This window comes from Xyrauchen texanus, unplaced genomic scaffold, assembly GCF_025860055.1.
Source record: "Xyrauchen texanus isolate HMW12.3.18 unplaced genomic scaffold, RBS_HiC_50CHRs HiC_scaffold_734, whole genome shotgun sequence".
NCBI lineage: Eukaryota > Metazoa > Chordata > Actinopteri > Cypriniformes > Catostomidae > Xyrauchen > Xyrauchen texanus.
Window position 1 is genome coordinate 665 of NW_026266725.1, and position 17186 is coordinate 17850.

The 17186-nt window shown below is 45.6% G+C and overlaps 1 long non-coding RNA gene across 1 annotated transcript; it reads right to left on the reverse strand.

The window, feature by feature from the left end:
* Window positions 1–221: 221 nt before the first annotated feature.
* On the reverse strand, window positions 222–6223 carry LOC127642703 (uncharacterized). The gene is made up of 2 exons (XR_007970377.1): window positions 6103–6223; window positions 222–369 (listed from the first exon to the last, which is right to left on the reverse strand). It is a non-coding gene; the product is annotated as an uncharacterized LOC127642703 (long non-coding RNA).
* Window positions 6224–17186: the final 10963 nt, after the last annotated feature.

Genomic DNA, 17186 nt, shown 5'->3' on the forward strand with positions numbered 1-17186 from the left:
TCTTTCTCAGTAAGAGAATGAAGGGAGAGTCAACACTTCTCTGAACATTCCTTTGGAGGTCGTAAAGGCCTCCATTACTCTGGGCAGGAGAATGATTCCTTTGTCAAGGCTCATTTGCATGTTTCTGGCTGGGTTTATGGCGGTAAGAGATTTTGGGCTGAATGACTCAAAAGATAGTAAAACATCGCGTAATATCATTCTACAGAGATCTTATATTCGAATTCAGCTCGGACAAATCGTAAGGTTTAATTTGATACCAAGAAAGGTATATTTAGTACAATTAATAAGGGAATATACACTGAGGCTATTAAATATGAGGCCTCAGAGTTTAAAACACACAACGAAACAGTTCTAACGAGTTTGATATACCTCAGAAATACACAACATACAGGGATTACACGTATTTCATTAGCAATATGCAGTTCTGTGTTTAACTGAAAAACACACACACACACACATTTTTACGTTCAAAGTTTCCCCTTCCTGTCCACACGATAAGCACGTGGTGAGCATCGCGGATGTCACATGCGGTTCTCTGTCAATAGTTCATTGTCTCTTTGTCAATACATTTATTGTGCTTGTGGAGGCTGGTTGGCGCTATTTCAGTAATTAGGGGGTTTTAACAGTAAGTTCTTGTTTGTTAGGGAATCTGTTAAGGCACTGATCCTCCGCCATACCTTACAGTCCCCTTTTTAGCCAGGTGGTGTCCCTGTTGGAGACATCATCGGACGACAATCATCACAATGGCGGATGGCAGGTGAATCATGAGGGTTTTGTAGCAGGTGGTTGTTCCACGGTGGGTGATGTAGACAGTAGCCACATCCAGGTCTCTGCAGCAGGTGCAGAGGCAGCAGGTGCCTTGACAGTGTGTCACCTGTCATTATGAAGTCAGTTCGTTTGAGGCAGGTGCTTGTTTGTGGCTGCAGGGAGTGGTTATGGGCATTGTGTAGTGTGGAGAGAGTTTCAGACTGACCTAGTACTGGTAGCAAAAGGGCAGCAGGTGGCCGTTCAGCCCTTGGTTCGGCACCCAGTCACCAGGTGTCTGAAGTCTGCAGTGTTACTCTGCTCTGGCAGCAGTGCTGACTTGAGCTTGCCTGAGTGGTGTTGGGCAAGAGTCAGAGGTTTGTTCTTCCCAGTACTCCTCAGGGGAGTTCTGTTCCAGGAGCTCTTTTGCTAGTGCTAGCAGCTCTTGTAACTCAGTAACAGGCGTTTCTAGCTGTCTTTGTGCAGCCTCTGTTTGGCACCTGTTTGAAAGGTGTACAGGAGGATGTTGTTGTAGACTGCTGTGGGGCGTCCTGTGGTGTTTGCTGGGTGAGGCCTTGTGTTTGTTAAAGGCCTTCTGTGTCAGGTCACGCAGTTGTTGGATAGGCATTGTGTGGGGGCAGGCCATAATGCCTAAATGGTGACTTACCATAGGATGGAGGTTTCGGAGGAAAAGGCTCTTGAAGCTGGTGTCCTCCTCCATCCCAGGTTTGTTCGTGAGCTCAGTAAGCTCGTCTGAGTCTGTGGTAGTAAACATAGGGAGTTTCATGCCGACCCTGTTTGGTGTCTAGGGCAGCGATCAGTCCATTGTTAGACTCTGAGAATTCCCTTATGATGGCTTGTTTCAGCTGCTGGTAGTTAGACTGGATGTTTTCTGGCTGTCGAGCCAGAAAGCGTCGCAACTCTGGGCTGGGCGTGATCCAGATCAGATGGAGTCTATCTTGATGGTTCACACTCATCAAAGACTGCAGGTGAAAGTCAATGTCTCGCAGGTAAGCGTGGGCGTCGTGGTCTCCTGCAAGCTCTGGTGTAAATGCAGGGATATGTCTGGCCATTCGGTTGAGGTCTTTGAGTGTCGCTACGCGTGTCGTTTCAAGATTAGGTCTGAATCAATCCTTTTCCTTCGCGGCTGCAGGAAGCTTTAAGGAAACTGTCCGATGGCGTGTTAAGCAGTGGGGTTTGTCTCCCCCTTTGTAACTCTGTGCTTGGCTGGGGAGGTTTCTCTGCTGATTGCAAGTGGGGGAGTGAGATGTCTCTCCTGCTGTGGTTCCTTTTGCAGCAGGTAAGAGTGTCTCAGTTCTCGTTGGACCATGTCAAGTTCATCTTTGGTGTTTTCCAGCTGCTGAGTCAGCACTTTAACTTCAGCTCTGGACACATTCAGTTGACCTTCACAGGCCATGATTCTGGCATCTTTGTCCAAGAGTTCAGAATTTGCTGTTTTTAACAGTGAATCTTTGTGAAAAAGTACCTTTTCAGGTGCTCTCTAGCTGTCTTTTCCAACTGCTCTTGTTGTTTAGCAGCTGTCAGAGCCGTTTGAAGTCTGTGGATTACCTCCTGTGACTCCCTTCTGCCAGGGTCCTTGTGTCTGTCCTGAGCCTCCATCTCTAGCTGGTCTATGCGGTTTTTAGCATGTGTCAGCTCCGTTTGGAGACTCAGTGATCTGGCGTTTGAGGTTGTTTACCTCCTGTTTCAAACCTGTGAGGTTGTGGGCCAGGGCGATAACCTCAGTCAGATATTTGTGCTCATACCTCTGGTTTGAGTCGTCTGTCATTAGTTCTTTTCCCTCGTTTTCCAGTTGCTTTTTGTTCTGTTGCTGAAGGTGCGTCAGCAGCCATGGATAAAGGGTGTTCCTCAAAACACCTAGCCAGTCCTTTTGGCCTGCCATCTGGGCAGTTAGGCTGAGCATCTGCAACATTTTGGCACACTTCTGGTGAGAGTAAGGGCAAGAGACTAATGCAAGATCAAACAGAATTTGGAGCTAAAGGCAAAGTGAGACAGCAAGGTGTATAATGTACAGCTAGGTTTTGCTAGGTGTGGTTAACAATTGAAATGTGTTCCTGATTATTACTATCTTAGCTGCAAATAGCAGGATGCTCAGATTTGTGTGGATCTGAGTGGCTTTGCTAAAAGAACGTAAGCCTAGATTTAATAAATGACTTAAGATGTTTCTTTGGGTCAAATTATTTATCAGCACTTACTGATAGCATACAACAGGCTTGATCTTTGAACACATGAAGAGGAGAAAGAAAGAGGAAGAAAAGAGCTTTCCTATTAGATTGTGTCTATTAGTGGTGCTCAAAATTATGCCATAGAAATCGTCTAGATTACTAGTGTAGCTGGCTCATAAAATTTAAGCAACTTGTTGCAAATAAACACAAAATCGAGAAGAAAAGTATGTCTAGTTACTTTTGCAGTTTTATGGGGAAATAAAACCACACTAGACCAAGAGGGTTAAATGGGAAAATGAATAGCTGACTTCTATTATTAGTAAAAATAATAAAAAGACTTGAAGAAGTGATTAAAATAGCAGAATAACCTTGTATTGGGAATAATCAATAGCACTTATGATCAACAATTAGATTTGCTTTGGGCATCATTCTATAGTTGGTCACAGCTGTTGCGTGTTCAAGACCACACAATGTGTTTGTCCCTCTATAAAGTTTAGTCAGCGTGCCATTGAAAGTTCCCAATAACTATAAAAATTATTCTCTATCTAAACAGTTTACATGTAATTAAGTTTTTAGATTTAATTAACAAAGTAACTGCAAATTTAGCTGAACAGCGTTCAGTAAGGGATGCACCTGAAAGGTGCAGGTGAAGATAGATGAGAAGAATTAAAGTTAAGGAAAGAGAAAGTGAGAATTCAGAAACCAGAAATGGGGTTAAAGGAAAATGGTTTAGATCACTTCACTCTGCATGCACACAAGCTGTAGATAAAGGCTTCATGTAAATTATGCTAGCAGCTAACTGTTGAAGCTATTAGTTAGCTTAGCCTAAGCTAAGGGGCTGCTAAGTTGGGTTAGCTTAGCCATCTAGGCTGGTTTGTTTACAAAATGGCGTCGGAAGGAAACACGTGCTATCTGGAGTGAGCACTTCCTGTGACAAGTCGTTGTCATGGGAACCAATGCACTTCAGAGTTTCAGTGAGTGAAACACAGTTTTGATCACCAGGAAGCTAAGCCTTTTAGATGCACAGATAAAGTTTAGATGAAGGACATCAATCTAACTATAATTTGTAAGGCCTTTATACTGTGAAAAGGGAGCATCACCCAAATCTACATTTATATAACTCTGTACTGAGATTTCTTCATCAGAAACAGGTTAAGCAATCAATTCTGGTACAGTTTACATGCCGCTGAGCTGAGATTCCTTCATCAAAACAGACTTACACTTTAATACTGAAATTAGGGTTTCTCCGCTAAAATCATATTACTCGTACACTGATACCTTTTGAAAATATGCTTAAATGTGTTAAGACTCTTTCAATTACAGTAGAGATGTCAATTCAAGCCATCACCTTATCCGCATCCAAACAAGCCAGCAACTAGTGAAGCAAATGCCGTTTAGCATGTCATGTCCTATTCTGACCGGAATTATTCAATGCACACTTTTAGGTTGACAGTGGTTCAAGCTCATAACCTTTGTTTAATCATGCCGCATCATTCTCCACCATTATGTAGCGAATCAGCTCTATATTCTTCCACCATTAGGTAGCGAATCAGCTCTATGAAATATTAATAATCAATCATAACTTGTTATAATCGATTATGAATATTTGGATCAGTTAATCGGGTTAACTTGATGTAGCTACATTAACATTACAACCAAATACTCGGTTCATCCCGTGAACACTCAATTTTGGTTATTAATTAATTAATTAATAGAAATGTACATTTCGGGGCAAGGGAAATGTCTTTCTTACTAAGTATTAAGAGCAAGTAGTCAAAATCTATGATTAGTGACTTTAGATATGAGCTTGAGACACAGACAACTTTACATGTGACATGAACAAGACTTTATTAACTAGACTAAACATTTAAACTACTCTAACATACATATACATACATTCATACAGTTTACCAAGGGAAAGAGGGCTGAAGCAGAATACAGGAAGGCAAGAAGTTATAGCATTGTTTGAAGTTCAGCAGATCAACAGCCTGAGCAAACCATCATATTAGTTCTGACACGCCCTTTTTAGAAAGGGGTTAAGGATACTTAATGTATCAAATAATGAGACTAAGTTTGATACTTGCATGTCCCATTTGAATTAAACTGTCCTGATGCAATTTGTTGAGGCTCCAGTTGATCTTTGATGATGTTGTCTTGATGAGAGAGAACCAGTGAGAGTCAGAGGATCTTGGTGAATGGGCAGTCGAGGCCGTAGCCTGGCACATGCTTGGGAGTCCTTGGGGCCTTTAGTTTGGCATCATTCAGCGAGAGAGTGAGAGAGCACAAGGCTCAGAGAGCAAGAGAGGCTAAGAGCAGCGAAGAGGATAAGAGTTGGTAAGATAAGAGTTAAGAGAGTGGATAGGGCTAAGAGGGAGAGGAAGTGGGCGCAGCAATTTTATACCCTCGGGAAACAGGTCCCACCTCTCATTGGCTCGACCAATAAGAAGGGTTTGAGTTCTAGGCGAGAATTTGGTTTATTGCTCTTTGTTGTAAAATTGCCCATTGCATGTGCAAGAAAGAAAATAGGAAACATACTGGTAATACTAATATGCTGTTGTTATCGACATATCATGTACACAGTCATTTCAATCTTCAAAATACCAAGTTATAGAGACCAAATATGCCACACATATGATTTTGGTTAACCATAGTATGCAAAGTCTGAAACATTAACCCATTAGTTTGCAAGAAAACATAGATCAAGCACATTTAAGGAAAATGTGAGATGGCACATTAGATACATGTCAATATTTATCACATGGATATATAGAATATATATATAGGATTAACAGGGTTCATTTCTCTTTCTCAGTAAGAGAATGAAGGGAGGAGTCAACACTTCTCTGAACATTCCTTTGGAGGTCGTAAAGGCCTCCATTACTCTGGGCAGGAGAATGATTCCTTTGTCAAGGCTCATTTGCATGTTTCTGGCTGGGTTTATGGCGGTAAGAGATTTTGGGCTGAATGACTCAAAAGATAGTAAAACATCGCGTAATATCATTCTACAGAGATCTTATATTCGAATTCAGCTCGGACAAATCGTAAGGTTTAATTTGATACCAAGAAAGGTATATTTAGTGCAATTAATAAGGGAATATACAATGAGGCTATTAAATATGAGGCCTCAGAGTTTAAAACACACAACGAAACAGTTCTAACGAGTTTGATATACCTCAGAAATACACAACATACAGGGATTACACGTATTTCATTAGCAATATGCAGTTCTGTGTTTAACTGAAAAACACACACACACACACATTTTTACGTTCAAAGTTTCCCCCTTCCTGTCCACACGATAAGCACGTGGTGAGCATCGCGGATGTCACATGCGGTTCTCTGTCAATAGTTCATTGTCTCTTTGTCAATACATTTATTGTGCTTGTGGAGGCTGGTTGGCGCTATTTCAGTAATTAGGGGTTTTTAACAGTAAGTTCTTGTTTGTTCGGGAATCTGTTAAGGCACTGATCCTCCGCCATACCTTACAAGTCGTTTGCCACAAGGTTTCTGCAACTCACCCACACTGTTTCATCAGGTACTAGCATCCTTCATTGATCCGGTAAGAAAACGTCTCGGGTTATGACTATAACCCTTGTTCCCTGAAGGGAGCGAGACACTGCGTCGTTGAAAGCGACTCTTTGAGGAACGCTCCTTAGCGTGCGCCTCTGAAGTATGAATGAAACTATTCCAATCTTGATTGGTGTTGCGTCATGGCGTAACATGTGGCGGCATAACGGATGCATAAAAGTGGCGCCGGCACACATACACATTAGCCTAGCGATGAAGCAAGCTGCTCTCAGGCCTTGAGGGCGTGGCAGGGCGGCGCAGTGTCTCGTTCCCTTCTCAGGGAACAAGGGTTATAGTCATAACCGAGGCGTTCCCTTCGAGGAACTTCGCACTGCGTCGTTGAAGCGACTCTTTGGAGAGCGAATGCCCACTAGGCCACACACGAAAAAAGGCCTGCCCTAGGGTGAAACTGAACTCAGGCACTCAGCTAGGGCGAGAGCACACGCGTCGCCAGGCGTACTAGGGAGGTGCAGACTGTAAAACCTGATGAAAGTGTGTGGGGTAGCCCAACCGGCTGCCTCACAGATCTCCTGGAGGGGTACTCCCGATAAGAGAGCCCTAGAGGGCGCCATGCCTCTAGTTGAATGAGCCCTCACGGCCAAAGGTGAAGGCAAATTAGCACCTTGTAGGCCGAGATAATAGCCTGAACAATCCAATTACTAATGGTTTGTTTCGAGGCAGGAGCCCCTTCTTAGGTGACCCAAAACACACTAACAGTTGGTCCGACCTCCTCCAAGAAGAGGACCTCTCGAGGTAAGCAGCTCAAAGCTCTGACAGGGCAGAGCAAATGGAGCCTCTCTTCTTCTGCCGACACATGAGGTGGAGGATGAAAAGCCTGCAGGACCGTGGGCACGTGCCGTGTTAGGCGGCACCTTAAGCATATAGCCAGGTCTCGGGTGTAAAATGGCTTTAACTCCGCCAGGGGCAAACTCCAATCAAGCTGGCGTCACTGCCAGGGCTTGAAGATCACCCACCCTCTTTAGAGAGGTAATAGCTAAGAGAAAAGCCATCTTGAGCGTCAGGTCCTTGGGCGAAGCCGACTGAAGGGGTTCGAAGGGGGCCAGGGATAACCCTTCGAGAACCACCGCCAGGTCCCAGGCAGGAACCCTGGACCTGGTTGTCGAGTCTCATCCTCCATGTACCACGGAGAAAGCGAATGACCAGCTGGTGCCTCCCCAGAGGCCCATCACTCAGTGATGCATGGAATGCCGAAATGGCAGCCACGTACACCTTAAGTGTGGAAGGGAGAGACCCATAGAAAGCGATCTTGAAGAAACTCTAGAACTGAAGCCACCGGGCAGTTAACTGGATCTAATTCATGTTCTCTACACCAAGTGGAGAACACATTCCACTTGAGGCCATATAATCTCCTAGTAGGCGGAGCCCTAGAGCTAAGTATGGTTTCAACCACCCCGCTGATAGACCAGCATTTAGGTACTTAACCCCCTCAGGGGCCAGACCCACAGTTTCCACAGCTCTGGACGAGGGTGGAAGACTGTGCCCCCGCCTGAGACAACAGATCCCTCCTCAGAGGAATCTGCCATGGCGGAGCTATCAGGAGTGAAATTATGTCTGAGAACCATACTCGGGCCGGCCACATGGGGGCAACCAGAAGTAGACTGATGCCCTCTTGGCGGACCCTTTCCAGGACTCCCAGGAGCAGAGCGATCGGGAAATGCGTACAGGCGAAGCCTCGGCCAAGCCTGTACCATGGCGTCCAACCCCAGTGGGGCTGGATGTGAGAGGGAGAACCAAAGTGGACAGTGGGAAGTCTCTCGAGACGCTGAACAGATCCACTTCTGATGGTCCAAATTTGTCCCATATCAACTTCACCACCTCTGGATGAAGTCTCCATTCCCGGGCCTCAGCCCCTGCCTCGACAGGATGTCTGCTCCCTGATTCTGAACCCCGGAATATACATTGCTCTGATAGACAGTATTTTCCCTTGGGACCAAAGAATTATCTGATCGCCAGTCTGCACAGAGGGCGCGATCTTGAGTCCTCCTTGTCGGTTCAGATAAGCTACCACTGATGTATTGTCGAGCGTGCTAGGACATGGTAACCTTTGATGTCTGGAAGGAAGCTCCTCAGAGCCCTGAACACAGCCAACATCTCTAGACAGTTTATGTGCCAAGAATGATGATGGTCCTGCCACAGACCCCTGGCAAAGCGGCCGTCCATGACCGCGCCCCAGCCAGTGAGGGAGGCGTCTGTCGAAGCGGTTTTCGGCGACATGGCGCTCCCAACACTGGCCCTTGGGACAGGAACCAAGGTTTCTTCCATATTAGCAGAGAGCGAAGGCACCTGCGGCGTTACTCTGATTATACTGAAATGGATTCCCGCTGGGGAAAACCCTTGGCTTTCAGCCACCACTGGAGGGGCCTCATGTGTAGAAGGCCCAACGGTACAATGTTGGATGCCACTGCCATGAGGCCCAGCAGTCTTTGAAATTGCTTTACAGTGATGGCCTGGCCTAGCTTTAACCCGGACACCATCGCCATAAGGGACTCGATACGTGCAGGAGACATGCGTGCCTGCATCGTAACAGAGTTCCACACAGCGCCAGAAGCGTTGTGCACTGGGATGGTTGTAACACACTCTTTTTGTGTTGAGTCTCAACCCCAAACTTCGAATGTGGCCAAGAGCGACATCTCGATGCCGAACCGCCATTTCTCGAGACTGGGCCAGAATGAGCCAGTCGTCGATATAATTCAGTATCACGGATGCCCTGAAGTCTCAGTGGAGCAAGAGCTGCATCCATACATTTGGTGAATGTCTGGGGAGATAGTGCTAGGCCGAGCGGAAGAACCCGATATTGGTAAGCTTACCCCGAGCGAACCTCAGGAACCTCCTGTGACATGGAAGGATGGATACATGAAAATAGGCGTCTTTTAGATCTATCATGACAAACCAGTCCTCGGATCTGATCTGACTCACGATGACAAGAATAGTAAGCATTTTGAACCTGAACCTCCTCAGAGACCAGTTCAAAACTCTGAGATCTAAAATCGGCCTCAACCCCCATCCTTTTTGGAACTATAAAGTACCGGCTGTAAAGACCGGACTCCCTGTCTGAATGATGAACACGTTCTATGGCCTCCTTCAGCAGCAGAGATTGCACTTCTTGTTCCATCACCTGAGCCTGCTCCGGAACCACTGTAGTCTGCACCACCCCAGAGAATTTGGGGGGGAGGTGCCCGAACTGCAGTCTGTACCCTGAATTTATTATATGCAGGACCCATGCAGATATCTCGAGGCTGGTCTCGGGTGTTTTTCGAGCACTGTTCTCGACTTCCTGAAGCGGGATACCGGCAGGATTTGGTCGATACAGTGCTTGTGACCACAACTGATGTGTGTTTTTTATTTTTTGACGCTAACGGCACGGTGTGCTTTAGCTGGAGATTGGTGTGGCCCGGCGTCAGAGGCGGCGGAAACCAACACGATTTCCTGAGGTTGCCTCGGTTGCTCTGCAGCGGGGGGCAGCCCTCCGAGGTTCTAACACCCGGTTAGGACCTCTTCCCCAAAGCCCTCCTAGCCTTAAGGGCGTCCCTCAGGTCGGCCCCTGGCTGGAGGGCTTCGCTGGGAGCGTTTCCTCTGTTGCCAAGCTCCTGGAGGAGGGCTCTAGAGGAAACACTCTCCTTTTGCTCTGCTGCGGTGCGAGGAGCTGACTGAAGGCTGGGGCTGATGTGTTTGCCCCACCCTACTTGACTTAGACTTGGATTCTACGGGGAGAAACTGCTTGAGCGCCGCAGATTGTTTCCTCGCCTCCTGAAACCTGTCGACGACCGATGTAACGGCGTCGCCGAACAGGCCAGAGGGCGAGAGCGGGGCATCAAGCAAAAAGCTCTGTCTTTTCTTTTATTCCCAATAAATTTAGCCACAGATGCCTCTCCGTGGTCACCATAGCTGCCATAGAGCGGCCAATAGCGCGGGCCATCTCTTTAGTTGCCGGAGAGACAGATCTGCGGCTCTGCGCAACTCCGCGATATCTTCGGAGTTGGCCCCTCCCCTCGTCTAAATCTTTCAGGAGATCGGCCTGGTACGCCTGCAAAATCGCCATTGAGTGCAGGCACGAACCAGCCCGACCTGCCGCCATGTAAGCCCTGCTTATTAATGCAGATGTATCTCTGCAGGGCTTACTAGGCAGCGCCGGGGTTTTAAGGGAAGATGCCGACTCAGGAGAGAGGTAACCGGCTAAAGCCTCCTCCACACCAGGCATCTTCCCATAGCCCATATCCGTGCCCCTAAAACATCGCTGTAGTCGACCACACTGGGGGTGGAGACACAGGGCGAATGTGGTTTATCCCACGATCTCGAGATCTCTTTGTGGAGATCGGGAAAAGCGGCAAACCCGGCTGGGGTTGTGGCGTGCTGCAGGAAGCGCTCGTCTAATTTGCTTCGGCGTGCGTTCCTGCTCATTTTGTGGCCAGCTAATTTTAAGTCTGGCCACAGCACGCGTCACAACCTGAATCAGCTCCTCAAAAGCCTGGCCGAAAACCGGCGTGCTTGGCTGCTCACGGTTCGATCGCATCAATGCTGAGCATTTCCACTTCCTCGGAAGCAGAGAGCTCGAGCATTGGGACCTGATCGTGGGCAGAAGAAGCCGCGACGCGGGCTTCTGCACCACTCACAGTAGGCTCGGGATCCTCAAATGAAGAATGAGAAAGTGCCGCAGCAGTCTCATTCTCATCTGCAAGATCCGCTCGCGAACCCCACGATCTCAATCGCCGCTGCCTCAACAGACGCGGGACCAGAACCGTGGGGAACGCGAGCCTGACCGTGCTCATCAAAGCACGCCAACCGGAGTGCAGCACTCTCATGGGTAGTGCTTCACAACTTACACAGGCAGATCCTCGAGAGCTGCCTGTGCGTACTGCGCTCCCAAACAGTTCACACACAAATGCGTGCGTGTCCCTACCCGTAATAAAACGAGGGCAGGGGTGCACGCACTTCTTGAACTGCTTGGTGGCCATAATTCTTTTAAATAGGACAAACAACACCAAATAAGACAAACAATATACATAGAGCTTGCTGAAGAGCGAAAACTAATGTGTATGTGTGCGGCGTCACTTTTATGCATCCGGTTATGCCGTCACATGTTACGTCATGGCGCTAACACCAATCAAGATTGGAATAGTTTCATTCATACTTCAGAGGCACGCGCTAAGGAGCGTTCCCAAAGAGTCGTTTTCAACGACGCAGTCGCGAAGTTCCTCGGAAGGGAACAACTTGAATATGACGGATCTGTTGTCCTACAATATGTGGATGACATTTTAATTGCTAGTCCAACCATGTTCAAACATTTGACTGCTGTACAGACTGTTTTGAATGCCCTCCAAAACGGGGGATTCAAAGTGAACTTGAAGAAAGCACAGCTAGCACTGCCTGAAGTGACTTATTTGGGGCAAATTGTGGGTGTGCACGGCAGATGCATCACTCCTGAACGAGTTAAAGCTATCATTGAACTTCCAAAACCAAACACGGTTACTGGTCTAAGGCAAGTAATGGGTCTTTTGAATTACTGCCGTCAGTATGTTTCTGAATACACTGAACTTTCTAAACCACTCACAGAGGCGCTGAAAGGAGGAAAACCTGGATCGGAGCTGATCGACTGGACTGAGGAGATGGAGGAGGCGTTTGTGATTATCAAAGAAACTCTTGCTTCCTCCCCAGCATTACGTCATGCCGATGCCAGCAGGCCGTTCCATCTATGGACATGGGTGGGAACTCGATCCTATTCAGCGGCCCTGGGTCAAAGGGTTCCAGGAAGAAACTCCTATGGGATGGTAGGATATTATTCTGCTCCTATTCCTGTTTCAATGGCAGGACAGCATCCGTGCCTGTTGATATGCGACTGTGCAGAGTGGGCTGTAAAGATTACAGAGGACATTGTGACTCATCAGAAGGTGATACTTTATCATTTTTGATGTGGATTCAAATTTCAATTTGGACAGGGAGATTCCATGCGTTTTCAACTCATTGGGATTGCGAGGAGATCGATAACCGATCCATCATGGGTACAATACCCATGTCTAAATTCAACTGAGGGTCTAAATTTAATTCGACTCACGTACCAAAAGGTAAATGATCGTTGTTATCGTCTGGGCCGGAAATGAGACAGTGACCTATTGGCTTGGTCACTCCCCAAATTATCCCGATACTACCCTCATTATGCAGAACGGTCGGTGGATGGGGAGTGGGTGTCCTCTGTCTGTGTGTGTGGATGTGTGTTCGTTTCTGTTTTTCTTATGTATGCAGGTCTGCTTGCAGTAACTTGAACCCTTCCGAGGAGGAGAACCGACTGAGAAAACTGACGAGATGCTTGAAAGAGAAACTTAAGAAGGATAACATCAATGCCCTGTTGTGAGTGGAAGGTGTGAGAGCCTTTGCGTGGGGACTGGAAATTTTTAGTATACAGCATGTCCGCAATGAGGCGAAGAGACCAGTGTGACCCGTCAGGGAAGCATGCGTTACCACTCCACCTTCCGTAGTGACCTCACTTGGTAGACCAGACGTGGCGGTATTGGACCCCACATTGGTCTAAAACGAGGGACTGAAGGGTGAGGGTCAAAAATCCCTTGTCTCTTCAGATATATCAATACTATATATATATATATATATATATATATATATATATATATATATATATATATATATATATATATATATATATATATCCTTTTATATCAATATCTATCTATATTCTGTTGCTTAACTTCTTTAATAAAGTGATGAATTAACTATATGCATGATCACATAATCAATTCTATTTTCTTATGCATAACTGAAATATACTTTGAATCATATGTGTGTGAATGTTATGCATGTCTTTTAAGGAACATTCCAGAGTCTCTCTCTCTGTCCTGCAAGTAGGCTGAAGGTCTTTTGGGGATAAGCTTATCTGTGATGCTCTGCAGCCTCTCAGGGGAGGGGGCAGGGGAATGCGTTAAACATAGGTTACAGATGTATTCTGTGTTTGATCTTTACTTTTCTATGATTAATTATATGGTTTAAAGTCCTATGCAATACTACCTGAATAGTAGAAGTGTGATTTTCTCTTATTATTTCTTTAGGGAAGAAATGTATGCCATTTCCACCCTCTCCTCTGCCTGAGGAGTGAAAATTTTATCTCTCTTGTTTTGGCTTAAATGACCTGATAATGTGTGCTCTGGCTCTCCTGTGCCCAGAGAAGAACTGTTGTTCGTCAGTGTTTTGTGTGTGCGTTTGACCTTCTACCCAGGTTTTGAACCCAGGAAGGCACACCAGGCCGACTCGAAGACGCCCGCGATCATCTGCGAGGTCACTTCAGATGTAAATCTCGGGCTCTGACGACAAGTGCGCTGATTAATGTTGATAGGCCGCATAACTCTCTATATGTTGTGACTTTATGTTCTTTTAGCCAATCAGGAGTTAAATAACGGAATGTACGTCCTTGCAAATGGTATAATTGATGTAAGATTTTGTGTAAGGTATGAGTTAGCTTTCGATCTCCTCGTGAGACTTTGCCGTTGGCTCTACCAATTTCACTGCAGACTATTCTTCAGTAAATTTTGGATTCTTTAATTATACTTCTCGACTCCTGGTCTTCTTTCTCCATATCTGGTCCGGGTCAAAACTGTTACACCCCTAACACATGAAAAGCAGCATATACAGTCCCTTGCAATAAATAAAATAATCTACTTTAAAGGGTTAGGTAAGAATTCAACTGAGATTTGCTTCAAGACAGTAAATTGATCTCCATGTCTTTTAATATAATTATAATATATATATAATAAAGTGTTGTTGTTAACTGTGTGCTCTCAATGTGCATTATATATTTTTTTATTATTGATTGATATTTATGTATGAAATGAATGAAATGACACGTGATGAATAATGGGGGTGTGTACATTTGTGATTGGTTGTTTAATGAATAAAATCACCTTGAGTGAGCACAGCTGTTGCTGTGTGTGTGTGTGTGTGTGTGTGTTGCAAGTCAGATACGTTGTTGCGTTTGCTCTGTGAACAGGTTATGGGCCCAGAAAGTCAGGAAGTCAAGCGCTTGTTTTAGTAGAGCCATGAGTAGGCCTAACGCCAGAAAAACGGAACATAGCGGTCGCTGGTCGCGGCTACTGTTCGACGGGGATGAAAAGAATTATGAACTTTGGGAAGTTAAGTTTTTGGGCCATCTCCGGTTGCAAGGCCTGAAAGAGATAATTACTACGGAATCAGCGGGTGTGGAGACACCGAAGAAGCGGCTTCAAATGCCGAGGCATATGCGGAATTAATCCAGTTCTTGGACGATAAAAGTTTGTTGCTTGTAATGCGAGAAGCAGCCGACGATGGGTGCGCAGCGCTAAAGATTTTGAGAGACTACTACGCAGGTAAAGGAAAGCCACGAGTAATAAGCCTGTATACTGAGTTAACCTCGCTTCAAAAATCAAGCAGCGAGAGTGTGACTGAATATGTTATTCATGCTGAAACTGCTATCACGGCTTTACGAAATGCTGGAGAGACTTTGAGTGACGGACTGCTGGTAGCTATGGTTCTAAAGGGGCTTCCTGAGGCTTTTAAACAGTTTGCCATCCATATAACGCAATCGGATGACAGGATAACGTTTGCTGAATTTAAAACAAAGCTTCGAGCTACGAGGACATCGAAAAGATGCATGCTCCAGCTGTAGAGGATAATGTAATGGCTGTGCAGACAAAACAGTGGCCTGCGAGACCCACCAGTGCTGGCTCAATTGAACGGGCTGCAGCGGATGTGGTGTGCCACAGATGCGGTCTGAAGGGACACATTGCCCGCGCTTGCCGGCGCAAACTGTGGTGCAGCCACTGCAAGAGTAATACTCATTGCGAAGTAACCTGCAGGAGGAGACGGCGCCAAGACGCAACATGGAGGGCCACCGAGGAAACGACCGACGAGTATGTTTTTAGGGTGACCGATGGAGAGGCAGGATTCCAGCCAAACAACCAGGGTGTCGACGTGAGGGGCCTGATGGTCGACTGCGGGGCAACCTCGCATATCGTCACCGACATCTCCAAGTTCAAAAGGTTCGATGATGAGTTCCAGGCAGGGACTCATTACATGGAGCTAGCTGACGGCACAAGGTGTAAGGGAGTAGCAGAGCGCAGAGGTGACGCTGAGGTATGCTTGGTGGACATTCGAGGACGCCACCTAAAAACAATGCTGAGACGGGGGCTGTACATTCCCTCATACCCACAGGACATATTTTCGGTGCAAGCAGCGGCTTCCAGTGGACCAAGCGTGACGTTCAGGAAAAGTGAAGATATTCTGGTGCACAAAGACGGTACAAAATTTCCCATTCATTTACATGATAGATTATATTACTTGCATACAGTATCTGATGGATGTGATGACCAAGTGAATGGATGTTATGATTTAAAAACATGGCATGAGATACTGGGACATTGTAATTTTGATGATGTGCAAAGATTAGAAGGTGTTGTTGATGGTATGAAAATTGAAGGTTCATCAAACAAACCTATAACTTGTGAAGTGTGCACCCGAGGCAAGTTTACACAGACCAGAAACAGAAAGCCTGATGTAAGAGCTAAAAAGCCTCTAGAGCTAGTGCACACAGATTTGGCCGGTCCAATTAACCCTGAGTCCAGAGAGGGATATAAATGTGTTTTGTCATTTACTGATGATTATACTAGTGCCGTGTTTGTATACAGTCTTAAAAGTAAAAGTGACACACTACAAGCAACGGAGAGGTTTCTTGCCAATATGGCCCCATATGGTAAAATTCAGCGTCTTCGATCTGATAATGGCACCGAGTTTACTGCAAAGCAATACAAAACTCTGTTGGTTAAGAATGGTATTAGACACGAGACTTCTGCACCATATTCTCCCCACCAAAATGGTACAGCAGAACGAAATTGGCGTACACTTTTTGACATGGCACGATGCATGTTGATAGAGAGTGAGTTACCTAAAAATGTATGGCCTCATGCAGTGCAGACCGCAGCCATAATCAGGAACAGGTGCTTTAACAAACGCACCAAACTTACACCAGTTAAGATGCTAACAGGGAGACGGCCCAATCTTGCTAGGATGCAAAAGTTTGGTTCAGAGTGTTTTGCTTATAAACAAGATAAAAGAAAGCTGGATCCAAGAAGTGAAAAGGGTGTTTTTATTGGTTATGCTAAAAGCAGTCCAGCATACATTGTCTATTATGGAAGCATATGAGTAGCAATATTCAATTTGAAATGTAATATGCAAAATGACAATGCAATATGTAAAATGGCAATGCATTCTGTATTTAAATTTACATTTTACATTACCATTCTAGCAACGTTTGGTGCAAAATGAAAATGAAAATGAATTACATAATTTACATTTGCCATTTCATACACTCGTTTTAATATGCATTATTGAAACGCTTTATAAGTTGCAAAATTAAAATGAAAATGTATTACAGAAATGATTAGATATGTGTAACATGTTCAAGCAAAAACTGTGGCAAAATGATCATTCAAATGTTATTTTTCTTAATTGCATTTACACTCACAGTCAAGACACTTGCGATTGCATTTTCATTAAATGTCCCGCAATGAATGTAGCAAAATTCAATGTGCACATTGAAAATGCATTCCGAGCCGATCACGCCCCTGCCCCGCCCCCTCCTGCCCTCTCCCGCCCTGTCAATCACTGCATCAAGGCGGGGCTCGGCAACAGGTAACA